General features: G+C 55.3%; 1 long non-coding RNA gene and 1 pseudogene across 1 annotated transcript; one reads left to right on the top strand and one right to left on the bottom strand.

The window, feature by feature from the left end:
- The first annotated feature begins 1,000 nt into the window (after nt 1-1,000).
- LOC135408089 (uncharacterized) lies at nt 1,001-3,626 on the top strand (annotated as a pseudogene).
- Nucleotides 3,627-6,422: 2,796 nt separating this feature from the next.
- Nucleotides 6,423-9,631, bottom strand: LOC135408087 (uncharacterized). Its single transcript, XR_010427234.1, has 4 exons — nt 9,568-9,631; nt 9,278-9,532; nt 6,793-6,868; nt 6,423-6,604 (listed from the first exon to the last, which is right to left on the bottom strand). It is a non-coding gene; the product is annotated as an uncharacterized LOC135408087 (long non-coding RNA).
- Nucleotides 9,632-18,312: the final 8,681 nt, after the last annotated feature.

Here is an 18,312-nt window from a genome sequence, read left to right as displayed (position 1 = left end):
CATGGTGGGAAACAAGGCAGTGTTCTCGCACCAACCCTGTTCACAATCTTTTCTAGCAGGATGCTCCAAAGGGCCACGGCAGACCTCGATGAAGAAGGTGGGATCTACATCCCATATCGTACCCATGGAAGCCTTTTCAACCTAAGGCGACTGAAGGCCCACACCAAGACCTTAAACCATCTTGTCCGGGAGCTGCTTTACGCTGACGACGACGCCCTCGTGGCTCACACAGTGGCAGCTCTGCAGCGTTTAACATCCTGCTGTGCTGAGGCTGCTGAGCTCTTTGGGCTGGGCGTCAGCTTGAAGAAGACACAAGTTCTCTATCAGACCGAGGAGGGGGCCTTTGCCCACGTGGACGATGACTGGAAATGCGACACCCATCCAGACCTTTCCCAATGCACAGATGTTACCGCGTGGGAAGAAGACGTGACACCCCAAGAGCTCTACCCATGGGAAGAAGTAGTGAGTCAACAACGTTCCCAAGGGGGAGCCAGAAGACACCGAGAGCTCTACGAATTTGAAGAAGATGGGAGAGTCCGAGAACTTTCCCAGTGGCGGGATGGGAGACACCCAGAGCTGTACCAACGGGAAGAAACTGTGAGACGCCAGGAGCTGTACGAATGGGAAGAAGATGGTGTGAGATACCAGGAGCTGACCCGATGGGAAGAACATGCGACAGTGCGAGAGGTGTCCCAAAGGGAAGAAGAAGAGACCTATCAAGAACTGTCCCAATGGGGAGATGTGGCAGTCCCAGAGCTGTCCCAGTGGGAAGGTGAGAGATACCATGACCTGCCTCAGTGGGAAGAAGATGTGCAAGGGCATGGACTGTACCAATGGAAAGACAAGAGAGACCCAGAGCTCTCCCAATTGGGAGACAAGGCAGACAAGGAGCAACCTCAGGAAGAAGACTACAGTGCCCAAGAGCTGCCCCAAAGGGAAGACAGGAGTGAGAAAAAGCTGTCCCAGTGGGGAGATGATGTCGGTTACAGCACCTGAGATGATGTCGGTTACAGCACCCTGGTGCCCGCTGAACGCTGGGGACCCTCAGATTGTTCCCCAGGAGGGGCCCGGCTCTGCCAGCAGCGTGGGCACCGAGGTGGCAGCAGAGGCAACCCGTGACCTGCCCAGTCCAGCTCCTGCCCCGGTAAGTGCCACGGACACCGAGCCGGCAGCTGCTGAGGAGGAGGAGCCCCAGGGGCCTCTGGCTCCTGTTGAGGAAGAGGCAGAGAGTTCTCCAGCCTTTGGAGAGCAGGTGCCATGGGCAGGGACACAGAACCAGGTCCCTGCCCCACACAGCCCCTCAGAGGGCAGCAAGGCCCTGCTGGACACAGACCAGTCCATCACCCATGAGATCCTGAGCGAGCCTGAGCTTGAGATCCAGGGATCTCACCAGGAGCCAGAGGACGAGAGAAACCTGGAACAAACCATGGATACAGACACGGTAAAAACAGTTCCAGCAGAAAGGACAGAGAGCCCAGTCCCTGCCCCACAAAGCCCCTGCTCCCCCAGCAGCCCCTCACCTTCCCAGGTGAAAGCCCAGGCCCTCAGCGAGCAGGAGGAGGGAGCAGGAGGGGACTCAGTCCTGGCAGTGCAAGACACTGATGAGGGGCCCTTCCCTGGGGAGGGCATAGGCTGGAAATACTATGTTGACCAAGACATTTCCCAGTGGGAAGATGAGGGAGACCAAGAGTTGTCCCAAGAAACATCAACATATACCAAGAAGTGTCCCAGGGGTAAGACTGCACTGAGCAGGAGCTGTCCCCTGGAGAAGTCAAGAGCTACCAGGAATTGTCTGACTGGGAAGAACACAGCGAGGAAGAGGAGCCCCAAGGAGAAGTGAAGAGCTACCAAGAAGTGTCTGACTGGGAAGAAAACATCGAGCAGGTGTAGCACTAAATCTGATGAGAAACTTGTTTAAACATGTCTTAAACTGGCTCTTTGTGGTCTCTTTGCAAACACGTGTTTCTTCTTCCCAACACCCCCCACAGCAACTGTTATCTCCCATGCAGGAATGTCCTGGGAAGGTGTCCTGAGGTGTTTCATTGGACCTTGTTAACCCCTTCCTGTGATTGGGTGTTCCTGTAAGCCCCTTGAGACTTGTAATTGGTTAACCTGTGATTCTCCCTAACCCTATAAATGTAACATCCCCAACAATAAACTCCCTCTTGCCTCCTCTCCACGCCGGTGTGCTGTCTCTGTACCAGCCATGGGACCACGTGGGTGCTGGGGGGAGGGGAGGGCACCTCTCCCCTCCAGGCTCAGGACCTGAAACCCCTGAAGAAACCCCTGGAGTTCCCTTTCCCCGTCCCTCAAGACGTCGGAATGGTTCTTCAGATGGAGGTGGAACTAGAACTGGGCTCCCCCACGTTGTGGGTGGGGAAAGGGATCCAGAAGCAGGAGCAGTCCCAAGGAGAAGAGAGTAGAGGCCAAGAAGTGTCTGACTGGTAAGAATACGGCGAGGAAGAGCTGTTCCATGGAGTGAAGAGCTACCAAGAAGTGTCCGACTGGGAAGACTACACACCCTCCTGGCTGTCCCGATGGGAAGATGACAGCGACAGAGAGCTGGCACCGGCGGACTGGGAACACATGAGCGTCCCCAGCTTGGGGTCAAGCCCTTGCTCCCGGAGGAGGATGAGTGGGAAGAATTGAGCGTGCTGGAGCTGTCCCAAGGAAGGACAAGGCACAGAAGACAGACTGAGAATTCTTGCAGCAGAGGGGCTCCCAGTGCCCGTCCCTCGCCAGGCATGGGCTGAGCGCCGGGCACCCGTCCCGTGCACACAAGTGCCGCTCTGCGCCTCACCTCCCCAGCTGGAAGCCCTGTCCCCCAGAGGGACTGAAGCTTCTCCTGCCTTCGACCAGCAGGTGCCATGGGCAGAGACACAGAGCCAGGTCCCTGCCCCACGCAGCCCCTGCTGCCCCCCCAGCCCCTCGCCTCCCCAGCTGGAGGCCCAGGCCCTCAGCAGGCAGCTGCCTGTCCCCACCAAACGTCTCTCCCGCTAAAGGCGGGCACTCGGGGCTCTGCGCAGGCTGTTCCACTCCTGCACGGCGGGACAGCCCCAGGATTAGGCCCCGCTCCAGCGCCAGGCGGGCCCGGACACCTCTGCAGTGCTTCCAGCACAGACACTGACACCACCACCCACCTGAGACACTGATTCCAATGCCTGACTGCTCCTGCAGGGAATGAACAAGACAGGACATTTTGCTCCCAGAAACTCCCTGCAGGATAACAACATACACGATTTTTGCCAAACAAACAAAATATGCCTTAAGTCAATTAACTACTTTAATTAATTAATTAGGCTAGTTAGATAATTAAGTTATTTAATTAATAATTATTATAACATGTAGTTATAATATTTAGATAGACTATTGTAGATTTACTTCGAAGATAGAGTTACATAAGATAGATATACTATATTTACATATTATAATAATTACTATATTTATAGGGCACATAGATAGATGTTTACAGTTAGACTATAGGAATTAGAAACAAGACAAGACATAAGATTAGGAAGATTTCCTGTAGTTTCCATTTAAGTACCCATTCCCTCTACCTATCTCTTTAACTCACATTTATTGTTAAATAAAATCTGTGTTAAATAAAATCTGCATTAAATAAAATCCGCCTGTTTTGGGCAAATGGTCTCATTTACACCTTAATCCGGGCTGAGGCATCTCTCCCTAATGGGATCAGAACACCTGGGCAGGGACACCTTCCACCACACCAGCTGGCTCCAACCCCGTCCAACCCAGCCTTGGACACTTCCCACGGTGGGGCAGCCACAGCTTCTCTGGGCAACCTGGCCCAGGGCCTCACCTCCCTCCCAGGGAACAATTTCTCCCCAAAAGTCTCATCTCCCAGAGGTCACTCCCTGGGGCCAGGCTGCAGTGTGTTCCTCCCCAGCACTGCCTGCCTGCAACAGCCTGGGCCGACACAGGAGGGCTTCCCCTCGCCCACCCCCACCTAAGGCAGCAGCTGCTCTGGGCTGTTCCTCACAGATCCCTGTGCCATCAGCTGCAAAGCTCTCAGCAAGGCTGTCCTAAAGGAAGCTGCCCTGGGAAAGCCAACGTGCTGCAGCTCCAACGGGAAAAGAATCCCAGAATCAGGAAGGTTGCAAAAGAGCTCCAAGATCATCGAGTCCAACCTGGGACCTCTCCCTGAATCCCTGTAACCAAGCCCCGGCACTGGGCTCTGCGTGTGGCACCGGAGAGGCGAGGGGCCCTGTAACACCCCTGTAAGTAATCCTTGTTATTTTAGTTGTATCACAGATCAAAACGTGCCTACCCTCCATTTATCATTAATAATTCCCGTGGGCAGAAGAGCCAAACTGGGCCTCCCAGGGAAGCAGAAGCTGGGAGGATGATGCAGGACACAGTGAATGAAGGAAACTGTGAAATGCAGAAATCCTCAGGGGAGGGCTGATTGCTTGGATCATCTCTGCAGCAATCCCGGCAGCTGCCGCAGCCACGGCTCCTGCTGCACTGGCCAGTCAGTGCAGGCCATGCCTGCAGGGCCAGTGTATGGGCACTGTGGCAGCACCAGGAGCAGGGGTTCAGAATCTGCCTGGTTTCAATATTCCAAGTCCTCTGGAAGCACATGGGACAAGCCCCAAGACAAGGAGCCCGGGTCCTGGCCCTCCTGGCCCTGAACTCTGCGTGTCCAAACAGAACAGGGGCAGAGGTGGGACCAAGAGGAGTCACTCTGCACCTGCCCTGAGTTCATGGGAATGCAAAGGGAGGATGGACCTTGGCTGAGTGCTTGGAGAGACAGAAGGTTGTTTCTCCAAGTGCAAATGCTCTTGAACCAGCCTCCATGACCAGCCTGTGTTTTTCTCTGGTGGCTGAACAGCCAGCACGTGAGGGGAGGGGAATGTGTGGGATCAGGGCACTGCTTTGGGGCCATGCTGGGAATTCTGATGGACTAAAAGACAAACACTGAGTGCTGCTCACGAGAGAAGAGGAATAAAAGGGGACACAGAAAAGTGTTGGCAAACAAGTCCTGAAATGGAACTCTGTGTGTGCAGCCTCATTTTATCCTTCAACAACCAAAGGAAAGGGGGTAAAAAGTGGGGGTTGGGAGCCCAAAACTGGTCGGGAGGAAAACGGGGATTGAGGGGACAATGGGAAAGTGGAAGGAACAGGGAGAAGGGTGGAAACGGGAGGGTGGGCTGGTGGGTCCAACGGTCCCATGGGGGTCTTTGGGCACAGGGGGGTTGGCAAAGGGGGGTGGCCCCCCTGAGCTCCCAACTTCCTGTGGGGTGCTGGGGGCTGCTGGATCCAATCTCAGCCTTGCATCATACCAACAGTTTCAGTTTAGAGGAATTACAGAGCTGTGACTGAACCACTTTTAATGATGGCAAATCAGAACTATTGATAGAAATGAACTTATTTAGGGTTACAAATGATCAGACAGAAGATCTTCATCAGAATTATTTACTGCACAATACAAACACTAAAACTACCAGGAGTACAGGGTAAGATAGGACAGTGCTCTACACTAAAGCAATTGTTGAAGCCATTCTACTCAAGCTGGCACAAAAGCAATAATTCTTAATCAGAGATGGATGGTACTCCCCCAGACCAACGCTGGTGGGGAGATCTCTGCTCTGAACCTCCAGCAGTGACCTTGGGGGGTCCCCAGCCATGGCAGGAATCTCCACACAGCCTCCAGGAAGGGTTCTGTTGGAAGAAGCTGCCCCTGGGAAAGGGGACTGGCCCTTTGTGGTCGAAAGGGATGGACTGACAGTCACTGCACTCCAGGGGTTGCCTCCCCATCAGGGGGTTCATTCGGGGTGGAAGCAGCGGCCGAAGCTCTTCCCGCAGTCGGGGCACTCGCAGGGTTCCCCTTACTGGTGGGTCCGTTGGTGTGAGGTCAAGTTACCGCTCTGGGTGAAGCTCTTCCCACACTCCCCACACTTGTAGGGCCTCTCGCCGGTGTGGATGCGCCGGTGCCTGATGAGGGTGCAGTTCCGGTTAAAGCCCTTCCCGCAGTCGGTGCAGCGGAAGGGCCTCTCATCCGTGTGTGTCTGCTCATGCCTGAGGAGAGTACCCCTGAGCTGAAACCTCTTCCCACACTCCCCACATGTGTAGGGCCGTTCCCCACTGTGGATGTGCTGGTGTAAGATCAGGGTGGAGCTGTCCCTGAAGCTCTTCCCACACTCCCTACATGTGTAGGGCCGTTCCCCACTGTGGATGTGCTGGTGTAGGATCAGGGTGGAGCTGTCCCTGAAGCTCTTCCCACATTCCCTACACGTGTAGGGCCGTTCCCCAGTGTGAATGTGCTGGTGGGCAAGGAGTTTGGTGCTCTTCCTGAAGCTCTTCCCACATTCCAAGCACCTGAAGGGCTTCTCTCTGCTGGGAGGCTGATCAGGGACCACCAGCTCAGAGCTCTGGCTCAAGCTCTGGTCGCCTTTCCGGCACAGGCTGGCTCTTTCCTCCTCAGAGCACCCTGGGCTGGCTTTGGAGCCCCTCCTGTGGGGGGATCTCCGGCCCTTTTCCTCCCCGCTGCCTTCCTGGGCTGGGGAGCCCTTCAAAACGGCCTCTCCCACCAGGGTCTGCCGGGGGGATTTGTCCTCCGGGCTCTCCGTCCTCAGCTCGGGGCCTGGGGCAGGAAGCAACAAGGACAGGGAGGGGATTTGCCTCCGGCCCACAGGGAAGGCCAAGGACATCCCCCCAACACCGGCCCCGGCAGGACGGCGGCGCCAGCGGGGTTGTCCTGCGGCCGGGGCCATGCTCGGCTGACAGAGCCAGCACAACACCCGCCCAAAGGGACACTGACTGCCTCCTCACCTGCCTGGGGGGCCCAAGGCATCTTCCTCTTCCTCGCAGCCTCCTTCATCTGCCCAAGCTTTGGGAAGGACAAATCCTGATGGGGGGGAAACAAGGGCTGAACACGTTGCCTTGGGGGTTCCTCCTGCCCAAGTCCATCTCTAGAACTCACCGGGCATCCTGTGACCATAAAAACCTCCAAAACACCAAGATTCAGCCCAGAAAAACCCAAACCACCCAGATTCAGGCAAAACCCCCCTCAGAAATAGCAAGAAGAGCCCCACACCCTCAAACTGCAAAAACTTGAGATTCAGATGAAATATACTCCAAAAATATGAAGGTTAGTCAAAAAAAATCTCTCCCAGAAGTTCCCCCTCTCTGGTCTCTCCCCTCTGGGGTTGGAGGGTCTGCCCTGTCTGGGATGCTGGGGGTCCCCCTTAGGGATGCTGGCAGTGTTGGGGGTCCCAAGGGTCCCTTCTCTGACTCTCGCCTTCGAGGGGTCACGTTCCCAGACATTCCCCCTCTCCAGGTTCTCCACTCTGTTGTCCCAGGGATCCCAGGGGTCCCCACTGTCCAGGCTTCCCCTTCTCCACACCCCCCGTTTCAGGCTCCTGAGGGTCCCAGGGCTCCTCCCTCTCCGTGCTCCCCCCTCCAGGCTGCCGGGGGTCCCCCAGCTCCGGCATCTCCCCGCTCCGCCCTCCACACTCGGCAGCTCCCGGGCTCCACACCCACCCCCAGCACTCCTGGGGGGCCCCAAACCCGCTGTGTCCCCCCCATCAGCACCGGGCTGACAATGGAGCCAGCGGGGCCTGACCCAGCAACACCAACCCCCATCATGGGGGGGACCCGCATCCCCCACCCACCACCAGGGCTCTGACCCCAACCCAGCCCGGCCCCCAAAAAACACCTCCCACCCACCCCCAACAGCCCCCAAGGGCACAGCCCTGCACAAGGGCCGGCTGTGCCCCAGGCACCCAAACAGCCCCACGGGCGGGGGGACACCAGAGGCTGCCCCAGGGCAATGAGAGCAGGGAGCAGATCGGGCCCCCTGACACGTGGGCGGGCTCTGGGCTCAGCCTGACCAGGGGCAATTTGGCACCAACAGCAGGGCCCTGAACGCTGGCTCGGCACAGGGGGCCCGAGCTCCCCCCTCTCCAGCTCTCGGGGCTCTCACAGCTCCCCCCTCTCTCCAGCCTCCCCCGCTCTCCAGGGATCAAGGCACGGGGACACCGAGGCACCCCCACGGCAACCCCAGTCCCGCTCCCTCCCCTCCCCTCAGCCCCCCTCTCCCACCCCTTCCCCATCGGCCCCCCAAACCCCGCTCCCCCAGCTCCCTTTGGGGGTGACCCACCGCCCCTCGCGCTCCCTTTGGGGGTCCCACCCGCTCTTTTCGCTCCTCTCCCCCCTTTCCCATCGTGGCCGCTCCGCTCACCCCACAGCGGCAGGAAGGGCCGGGACAGGGGTGGAGCAGCAACAGCAACAGCAGGAGAACAATCGCCCCCCATCCCACGGGTGCCCAGGAAGGGGGAACTCGTCCCAAATATCCTGGGGGGGAGCGTGGGGGGTCTTGACATACTCAGGCTGCCAGCACAGATTTCCCTGCAAAGTCTGCAGGGAGTCAAGCTCTGCAGAGGAGACTGTGTCCCATGGATGGGATTGCAGAGGCTCCCTCAGGTCCTCAGCAGGAATCACCAACCAGGAATAGACACAAAAGGCCCCCACGAAGTTTTTTGGGGGAGTGTCCTGTAGGGAGGGGACAGTGTCACCCCACCAGGGCAGGGCTGGCAAGTGGGAGGCTGCTCCAGGGCTCCGCAAGAGGCCTCGTGCTCTGCTCGGCCCCAGCACTGGCTGGTCCCAACAGCCCCGGCTGCCCCCGGCCCTGGGCAGCTCTGCTGCCACAGGCTGTGCCCTCACCGTGGCCCTGCAATGGCCCTGCCTGTCCCTCCCCCGTGGCCCTGCCCACATCCCTGTCCCTTGGCTCTCTCTCTGCCAGCTCAGTGTGGGGCACACGGGCTGGGGGTCCCTCCCAAGCCCCCCGGGCAGCCGGCGTTGGCTGGGGGGATGTGAGGGCTGGGCCTGCTCAGCACAGCCCCGGCCTCGTGCCCAGCGCCTCTTTCCTGCCCCACACAAGAGCTTCCCGGCCCCCCCAGGGCTCCCCTGCTGCTGCCTCTGCTCCTGGCCCTGCCTTTGCTGCTCCCTTGGCCGGGGCAGCGGCTGCAGGGGGGGATGGCAGCAGCTTCAGCTCCACGGCACTTCCTGGGGGGAGCTCAGCCCGGGGGGCATGGGCAGGGACCTGATGGGGATGGACAGGGGCCCAGCAGGGACAGACAGGGCCTGCAGGGGAAGGCACAGGGACAACCTGGCCCCCCACACTGCCAGGGCTGTCTCTGCTCCTCCTTGCAGGCTCCGTGGCCAGGCACAGGTGGTGTTCCTGGGTGCCCACCATCTCAGCACTTGCAGCCGCTCAAATCAGCACCCGCAGCTCTGCAGCAAAGCCCCAGCTCACCTGGCACACAGGGGATGGACACAGCACCTGCTCGGGGATGGGCACTCACAGCTTTGTGCCCTCCCCACCACGGGGCTCTCCTTCCTCAGCAGCACCTCTGCCTTGCACTTATTCTCAGCCTCACCTCAGGGCCTGGGCTCAAGGACAGGAACCTGCAGGGAGGGGACATCAGGTGCAAGCTGAGGGCTGCCTGCTTGCACTGGGCTGGGGGCTTCTTTCTCCTTCTACAACCAGCCCACAACTCAGCCTGCTTTGCTAACACCACACATTTACAGACTAACCTTGGAGACAGATATGGACAGACATCTCTCTCACCCTGCGGATGGAGCCTCAAGCATGTGCTGCCACAGGAATGGCAATCAGAGAATCACAGAATCAGCCACGTTGGAAAAAACCTCCGAGATCATCAAGTCCAGCCCTGGATCCAACCCTGCTGTGCTTCCCAGACCATGGCACTGAGGCCACATCCACTCTCACCTTCAACACCTCCAGGGACAGGGACTCCACCCCTCCCTGCCCAGCCCATTCCAAGGCCTGATTACTCTCTTGGCAAAAAACTGCTTCCCAATATCCAACCTAAACCTCCCCTGGCACAGCTCCAGACCCAGCCCTCTTGTCCTACTGCTGCTTCCTGGCACAACAGCCCCACCCCCACCTGGCTACACCCTCCTGGCAGGGACTTGCAGAGAGTCAGGAGGTCTCCCCTGAGCCTCCTCTTCTCCAGCCTCAGCACCCCCAGCTCCCTCAGCCTCTCCTCACACCACTTGTGCTCCACTCCCTTCCCCAGCCTCGCTGCTCTTCTCTGCTCCTGCTCCAGCCCCTCCAGGGCCTTCCTCAACTCAGGGGCCCAGAGCTGGACACAGCACTCCAGGGGTGGCCTCACCAGCGCTCACTCCAGCCCAACAATCACTTCCCTGCTCCTGCTGCCACACTCTTCCTCACACATTGGCCACACTTCCTCACTCCATTGGCCCTCTTGGCCCCCTGGCCACACTCTGCCTCCTGTTCAGCTTCCTGTCCATCCCCACTCCCAGCTCCCTTTCTGCCTGCCTGCTCTCCAGCCACTCTGGCCCCAGCCCGGGGGGCTGACGGGGCTTCTTGTGGCCAAAGGGCAGGACCCGGCCCTTGGCCTGCTGGAACCTCATCCCCTTGCAATCAGCCCATGGATCCAGCTGGGCCAGGTCCCTCTGCAGAGCCCTCCTGCCTTCCAGCACATCAACACACCCCAGCTTGGGGTCACCTGCACATTTGCTGATGAAATGCCTGGTTCTGCAGCAGCTGCAGATGCTCAAGGGGCAGCAGGACCAAGTCAGGGGCCGGGGGGGCCTGGGGGGCTTTGAGGTCCAGGATGGTCCAGGGGAGCTGGGGAGGGGCTTTGGGGATTGGGGGTACAAACCAGCACAGACCAGTACAGACCAGTACAGACCAGTACCTCCTCACTGCTCCCCAGATCTCTCCTGGAGCTGGGCCACATTGTTGTGGGACACCTGAGCCCACCCCAGTGCCCTCCCAGTACAGCCCAGTGCCCCCAGTACAGCCACTGTGCTCCTGCTGCCGGGTGATCCCTTTTTGAGGGGGTTGGAAGGGATTTGAAGGGGGGCTGGGGGAGATTTGACGGGATCTGGGGGGATGGTTGGATGGGGATTTGGGGGGTTTTGGGGTGCTTTGGGTGCATTTAGGGGAGTTAAAAGGGGTCTTGGGAGGTCAAAGGGATCTGTAGGGGGAGGGGATTCAAAGGAAAATGGGGGTTGGGAGACATTGGGGGGGTTAATGATGTCTAGGGGGAAAGAGGAGGGGCAGCACCAAGAGCAGGTGAGTCCTGAGACCCCCCTGGGGTTCCCAAGACTTTCTTGGTGTCCCTAATTCCCCCCTTAACACCCTGCGACCCCCCTGGTGTCTCCAATGTCCCCAGGGCCTCTCCATGGCCATAATTCCCCCTAATTCCACGTTCCCCATACCCCACCCCACTGTCCCCATACCCCACCCCACTGTCCCCAAACCCCATCCCTGATGTCCCCATCCCTCCATCTCACCCCAGGAGCCCCCCCTGGACCCTCTGACACCAAACTCATCCCCCCTCCCCACCATGCTCACAGAAAGGCCAAGGGCATCTGGGGACACACTGGGGACAGCTGGGGGGCTTTGGGGGGCACTCGGGGATTACTGGGGGATACTGGGACACACTGGGGGGAACCAGGGGGCACTGGGAGGGACTGGGGTGTTACTGAGGGACACTGGGAGGGAGTGGGGGGGAACTGGGGCACACTGGGGGGCACTGGCAGAGAACTGGGGAGTTACTGGGAGATTACCAGGACACATGGGGGGACACTGGGAGGTTACTGGGCCATACTGGGGGTTACTGGGTGCTCACTGCAGGATCACTGGGCCATACTGGGGGGCAGTGGGAGGTCACTGGGACACACTGGCTGGTCACTGAGGGGGTTACTGGGCCATACTGAGGGTCACTGGGAGGTCACTGGGATATACTGGGGGCACTGGGATCCCCTTACCCAGATGTGGTACATCTTCCCCCCGGATTTTCGGGGCATCCCTAGGACCCCTCCCCTGGGAGCTGGGGGACCCCCTGAACCCACTGCTGGGCTTTAGGGGACCCCCTAAAATCCCCTCACAACCCCTGAAATCCCCCCCTCGACCCATCGAAACCTCCTCAAGGACCCCTCATCCCTCCCCAGCACCCCCTAAACCCTCTCAGTGACCCGCAAAACCCACTTGAGACTCCCCAAGCCCATTCAGGGACCCCCAATCCCCCTCACGGACCCTCAGAACCGTCTGGGACCCATTAAACCCCCTAGAGACCCCAAAACTGCCTCGAAGGTCCCCGCAAAGCCCCCCAGGAACCCCAAACCTCCTCACAGACCCCCAAAGCCCACCTGGGACCCCCCAAATCTCCTCAGAAACCAAGACCCCCATCAGAGCCCCCCAAACCCCTTCAGGGACCTTCAACCTCCCCCCTGAGTTCCCTCAGGACACCGAACCCCCTCAGGGACCCCTCAAAACGTTCCCGGGAACCCCCGAACCCCCCCGCTAAGCCCTCCCGAGCCCTCCGGCCCTCCCACCCACAGCCGCGCTCCCCGCAGCCCCGAGGGGATGCCCAGACCCCGCTCTCGCCGCCCCCCGCCAGCTCTCACAGCGAAGTGCAGCGACCGGCACCTTCTCCCCCCTCACGCCACGAGGCCAACATGGCGCCCGCTCTGCCCGCCCCCCGCCTTTACAGACCCGCCCCGCAGCCAATCAGCGCGCGGCCCCGGCCCCGGCCCGCCCTCCGCCTGCGCGGTGCATTGTGGGAGTTGTAGTCCTTGCGGCGGGGAGGATCGGACTGTGGGGTTTTGTTTCTCTGTCTTCTTTTATTTTCTCTTTTTTCTTTCTTTCTTTTCTTTATTTCTTCTTTCTTCTTTCTTTTCTTCCCTTTTTTCTCTCTCTTTTTTCTCTTTTCTCTTTTTTCATTTTTTTCTCTTTTTTCATTTTTTTCTCATTTTTTTCTGATTTTTCTTTCTTTTTTTCTCCTTTTTCTCTTTTTTCTCCCTTTTTTAAAATTTTTTTTCTTATTTTTCCCTTTTCCTTTTTTTTATACATTGTTTTCTATCAGTTGTTCTTTCAAGGAAGATTTAAACACATATCAAAACAATCTCCAGGTACATATCTTACAACAGCAGATAATCTGCCATTGTTCCAGGTTTGTGAGGATTCCCAAGATCACAAACACCGAGACACCAAGGGTGGAAGTGAAGCAACTTTATCCTGTCCCTTGCCCCAGCCTTCAATCCACACCCAGCCCCGGATTTCTGCAAAGCCGCTGGGCAGGAGCAGGAGATGGAGCTGGTGCTCGGCGGGAGGGGCAGCAACAACAAACCCGTGTCTTTGGCACAGGGGAAGGAATTCGGTGCTTGAGGGGTTACATTCCACAGGCTGCCCTGGGGATCAGCTCATGCTCGGACAGTGAGAACAGCGAGAACATTCCTCATAAAAATGGCAGAGGGAAGGGAGCGGAGGGGGAGCAGGGGCAGGAAAAGGAAGCAGAGCGATGGAAGATGGGCTGGGGCGGTCGGGGCTGGGGGAAGGCGGGCTGGACAACGCCTTGTTTGGTCCAGCAGCTGTTCCAGCTCCAGGGCAGATGTCGGGGGAGCCTCTGCCACAGGGACATGGCCAAACAGACGCTACAAAAGCTCTCAGAGGGGTTGGGGGCTCTGGGCGGGGCTGCGCTCTCGCCTCAAGCCGGGATCTCCCAGGGCAGTGGAACAGCAATTCCTGTCAGCTCCCAGCAAAGATCATTGGGGTTTGCACTGGGGAAATATTGACGCTCCAGCTTCCTCTTCTCTTTTTAGAACTTTGAGCTTGCAGTCGGGTAGAAGGGCTGGGGGGGAGTGGGAAGAGACCCATTTTGAGGGACACATCTCTGCCCTCAGTTAGATGGAGCTAAACCCCTGACCTTGCTTAGGAAGAGCTGCTGATGCTCAGTTGTCTTCTTTCCCTTCTGCTTCAGTGGGATATTACATTTCCCTGCAGTATTGGTGACAGAAGGGTATGTCAGCTGGAATGGTTTGGTTCTTACAGAAAGTATAAATGCATTTTAAGGAAGGTATTTTTACATAAGTGAGGCCTCCAAAAAAAACCCAAAAAACCCCAAAGGTAATATAAGTGCAGAATCAAGTGAACTTTGGGGTTTTCTTTTAAATTCTTGGGTAGAAAAGCCATCCCAGTTAGGGACAGCAATTTATTGCATTGCTGAAAAAAAACAACAAACAAACAAAAAAAGAAATCTGACTTTGTTCTCTTTCAGATTTGTTTTTGATCATAAGAATCCTTCTAGTGAAAAGAGCTAATTTACTGTCTCTAGAGGAATGTTTTAGGTGTGATTATCACAATATCACAGCTGCTGAAAAGGTCTAAAATAGGACATTGACCTTGAACGTGTTCCTGCGTTTAGGATGTGGTGTTTAATATTCAAGAGACAATAGAACTGCAACTCATTTATTAAGGTATCACCTCAAATGTTAACTCTTGCTCTGTACAGACATGCCACAAGGATTGCAGAAAGCTTGCAGTATCCCAGGAAGTACATGTGGTATTTTATCAGTGTAAATATGTGTAAGATTGTCAAGATTTCTGCTGGCAACACTCCATAACTAAAGTAAGTTTTCCCTTTGCTACTGCACTAGTTTATGATTTCATTTTTACTGGCATTCCACCAGTCACATTATTAGCTTCACCAAAAGAAAGGGAAATAATCCTGCATTAATTAGAGCAACTGAATTCCCTCAGTCACCTTATCCTTGGCTGTCTGGGACAGTGATGCACTTCAGCTTCCCTACAGAAACTTCCACTAAAGAAGAGTTTGGGGTGATAGTGAGAGATCCAGATTGAAGGGTGTGCCTGAATTATCTTTAGGGAGGAGACCTTTTTTGGTGGGTGACAGGCAATGTGCCTGTGGCTCCCTTTTTCTGTCTGGGTTTTTTTCCCTTTCTTTTTGTCAGAGGCTTTGGAAAAGGTGTTTTGTCAAGAGAATAATATTCATTTATAGCCATGTGAACCGTTTCTATCCTGCACCAGTGAAGGCAGTCATCTAAATACCCAGACCCATGGCCTTAGAAATAAAACAAGGAGAAAATATGGAGTGTTTGTTTGAGACCAGATAAACTGAATGGAGTTCAGTAACAGGGTAAGGCAATTGCTGTTGTTTCACAGAGACATTTTTTGTCTGCTGGACCTGAGGGGAGCAGCAAAAGCTAAAAGCCTTGCTCTGTGTCTTTGTGAACACACTGTGGGTGAGTTCAAAGGAGCATTCAGAGGTTGTGTGGTGTGAGCCTTTTTCCCTCAGATCAAAACAAGGAGTAATTAATGCTAAATCCAGCAGGTGGCTTTCAAGTCATAACTTGGTCCAGTTTGTCCAACTGTGTCCAAACAGGTGAGGGAAATCTGGAACTTTAGAAGGGTTAGTTTTTTACCTCCTTAGCAGGATATCCAGGGGTGCACCAAGTGCCTGCCAGTGAGGAGCACAAGAGACCAGGAGACAGTGACAATATTGTTCTAATGTTGATCTCACTGGAGCACAGAGTGAGATCACACCTGAGTTATGTTTCTTTAATTAGTGATTGGGAATAAAGAGGAAATCACAGAGTTGATGACACTTTAGGATTTATTTCACACTCTTAGCAATAAGGTATTTTCCAGCTGGACTTTGAATAAGGTTCCATGGTATACTGCAAATTTCTATCTCAAGTTAACAGTTTACTTCTTCCCAAAGAAATTCTCAGCAGCTAACACCCTTCCATCATCTGGCTCTTTCCCTGATGGCTTGAGCTTGTTGCTCCTTTTGGTAAATACCCATTTGACACAATGCACTGGGCAGCTTCTGCCAAGTGCCACTGAATCTCACTTCTTCCCTTGCCTTGAGGTAGCTGTGCTTTAAGAACCTGACTGTTCAGATGCCCTGAAATGTCTCTAGTATTTCAATGGGAAGAAGCTTCAAGATGTGCTGTTTGGCACACATGAAAAATTCCCTGCCCAGAGAGCCATGGAAATGTAGGTGCTGCTCAGTGATGCCCCTTGGCTGGGACAGGCACTGCTGAGGATGTTTTCCTTCCCCTCTCTGATTCCATCCCCACTGTTTTGCACAGACTCCTTGGGGTCAGATTTTGCACTGTACAGTTTGATAAGTTAGTGCAGATGTGTGTTTGCAGGCATGTTCTTCTTCTGTATTCCTGGATGAAATTCAGTAAACTGATACCTGGTTTGAGCTTTATTTTCTTCCTATAGTACTCTTTTTATTTATTTCTCCAGAACAGCTGGAGAAAATGAAGGTACACTTAGCCCCAGTTCACTTGCTGCTGTAATCTCTTCACCTCTTTTTCTTTTCCCCTCCCCCAAACTGATGGGTAACTGTGAAACCCAAGGTCAGGAATGTGGTTGGAATTCCAGGCCCCAGTCTGGGGGGAGGGGACACTTTCAGCCCCCGGGGGAAGAAGCCACTGCTTTGTTTATCAACAGGCAAAGGACAGCCCAGGATTTCTGGCTCTCCAAGCAGCAGCACTGGCAGGGAAGAGCTGCTGGCTTGGATGGAAGAGGGTTGAGAGAAAAGTAGTGATGGCTCCCAGGGGGAGAGGAAAAACGTGTTATTTGGGGGTGTAAAGGGGGGGATGACAAGCTAACAAGGCAGTGGAAGCCACGGGAACAGGAAAAGGAGGGATTAGAGGAGACAGATCAGGACAGGAGAGACCCTCATGTTTCAGCCCCTGAATATCAAATCTTAGGAGATAATGAAAGAAAGTAGAAATGAAGCTCATCTGTCCTTGAGTGAGTTCCCAAATGGATCAGCTGTCATATTTTAAGGAGGGAACTTAACACAGAAAAGTGACCCCATCAAATGACACATGGACAGGGGTTCCTTATGGGTGATTTTTATATGAGAGAACACATACACATGGAAAGATTTGAAAGCATTTTGGAATAAAAACTATTGACTCCCCCACACACACTTTTTTTTTTTTCCTCCCCTTTAATTTTAAAAAGAGGTATGATAACTGTGCATTAGGTAATGCTGGAACAGGAATCCTGCAGATGCAGCTGTTTGACAACATTAACGTGGGGGGTTGTACCATTGTTAGGGAAGTTAGCAGAGATTTTCCAAGCTAAGAAGGACAGCCTGCTGCCAAGCTCTGGTATCTGTCTTAAGAAACCTTTTGCTTCGAGGATGCCCCGAGGAAAATGATGACTGGATGCTTTTCTGAAGGCACAAATGGCCTGTTTTCTCTTCCACAGCATTCAGAATGGGACTCCTTGTTCCAGCCTGCCTGCTCAGGGTTTTGTGGTGCTGGGTCAGGGTTTTCATGGGGTTTTTCTCCTGGGATAAAGTTGTGTACAGTGAATATTGATTATTCATCCCATGTCTGGTGTAGGGGCGTGTCTAAGGTGGCACAGAGGATGTGCCCAGGTACAGAGCCCAAGGAGCATGCCCCAGAGTTAGTAAACTGGTTGGTTAAGAAAGTCACATGATCTGTAAGGATAAAAGGGCGCGCGAGTTTGAATAAACTCTCTTTGTCCACAACACAGCACGAGGAGCATCAATCATTCCTTGTTATACAAGGGTCCCATGCTACATATGGCGCCCGAACAGGGACAATTTTAACTTATATTAAGCCAGATATATATCCTGGATCAGGAAATTAGCCGGTGACTCCGGGATCGTCTTGATTTTTCGGAGACGGGAGTCTTTACCGCAAAAAACCTTGACGTCAATAATCCGTGGTCTTAGTGGCATCTAAGAGACGGACAGTTAGTTAGCGAGCTCAAAAAAGATTAGGTAGTGCACGGAAGAAGAGAAGAAAGAGTTAAGGAAGAAGCCGAGAGGTCAGAGCAGGCAGCCGGGGAGAGCGGAGAGGGTCAACGCAACATCAAAAGCGGTGAGTCTGTCTGGGATGCACCCTGCACGCCGAAGACTGTTCCCTGGGTGAGACATGCCTGCAGCTCGGAGACCCGAGCTGCGGAGCACCCTAAGATCGTCAGGGAAAAGCCTGTTGATCCCCTAAGTGTCGGTCATCTGGTAAAAGCGGCATCCCGCTACCGACTGTGTGGATCACGTGCAAGAAGCGGTTTCGCTGCCGCCCGTACCATCCCAGCCCCACCGTGCGACCCCCGCATTGCCTTTCTGCCCAGCGGAAAGCGCAGAGCTCCGTGCCGCTGCACCGCCGGCCGGCACCTAGTGCCTGTTGCCTAGCAACTACTAAACCCGTAGTTTGGAAGTACCCAAAAAACGGTCGAGCCAAGCAGTGTGCTGACTGCCCCCGCGCCATCTTGTGCACCGGAGGAGACTGGCCACCTCCTGCCGACCCCTGCCTGTCTGTGAGAACAGTGTAGACCCTCCAAGCTGAGGAAAAACCTTTCAGAAACCGCGGAAACCCCAAAAGAACTTTCCGCCGCTTTTCGCCGCTTTTTGCCGCCGGCCCGGCGCTAGGACCGCCCGCCGGCCACGCGGTGCCCGTCGCGCTCGCTGGAGACGGACCCGTGTCCAAGCCGTGCGC

This window comes from Pseudopipra pipra, unplaced genomic scaffold (genome assembly GCF_036250125.1).
Source record: "Pseudopipra pipra isolate bDixPip1 unplaced genomic scaffold, bDixPip1.hap1 HAP1_SCAFFOLD_175, whole genome shotgun sequence".
NCBI lineage: Eukaryota > Metazoa > Chordata > Aves > Passeriformes > Pipridae > Pseudopipra > Pseudopipra pipra.
Note: the sequence above shows the minus strand (reverse complement) of the source record. Positions and strands in the feature narration are given on the sequence as shown.